Source organism: Penaeus monodon, chromosome 29 (genome assembly GCF_015228065.2).
Source record: "Penaeus monodon isolate SGIC_2016 chromosome 29, NSTDA_Pmon_1, whole genome shotgun sequence".
NCBI lineage: Eukaryota > Metazoa > Arthropoda > Malacostraca > Decapoda > Penaeidae > Penaeus > Penaeus monodon.
In genome coordinates, this window is record NC_051414.1 from 37,537,419 (window position 1) to 37,538,131 (window position 713).

Sequence of the window (713 nt, forward strand, 5' to 3'; positions counted from 1 at the left end):
GTGAATTTTTTATCACTGGCAAAAGGCTGCATATACTTTTAGAATTTTGGAAATGTCAGAAAAACAACAGAAACTGCCTGTGTTGAGTAATATTCACATCTTCCTAAAAGTAAATTATATAAAAGATAAGATGAAATGGGGTTTAGATATCATAGATGAAATATGAGTATATGCTGTACCCTTGACACACCAAATATACAGGCTAGAATCGTGGCAGAGTCTGTTATGGTTTTTCCTTTCATATTTTACCTGTTTGTGTGTTCTGTTTTTTATAGAATTGCTTAGATAGTGGTTACTTGAAAAAATAAAGAGTTGTATAGGAATTTTGTAATAGGCAAAGTATTTTCTCTTTTCTCTTCAAGAACTGATATTTCTTCCTCAACCAATATGTAAAATTATATTTATTTTCAGCTTCAGTTGCTAAATGTAGTTAGTGTAAATTCTGTTGTTGAATCTCCAGTATATTTGAAGTTAAGTTACATGTCTTTTTTTTTTTTTTTCTCACCATGTCTGTCAAGTATAGAGAGTAAATTTTAAGATTCGAGGAAACCAAACCCTCCACCCTGTATTGATATGGTGAGCCATGTTGTAACTCATTCGTTTGTCAGAGGAAGTTCTTTTAAAGTTGGTCGTATCCACAGTTGTATCCTGCTTGTTTATTTATTTTTATTTTTTGTGCATCAGAATCTTTTCTGCTTGTTAATTCATTTGAG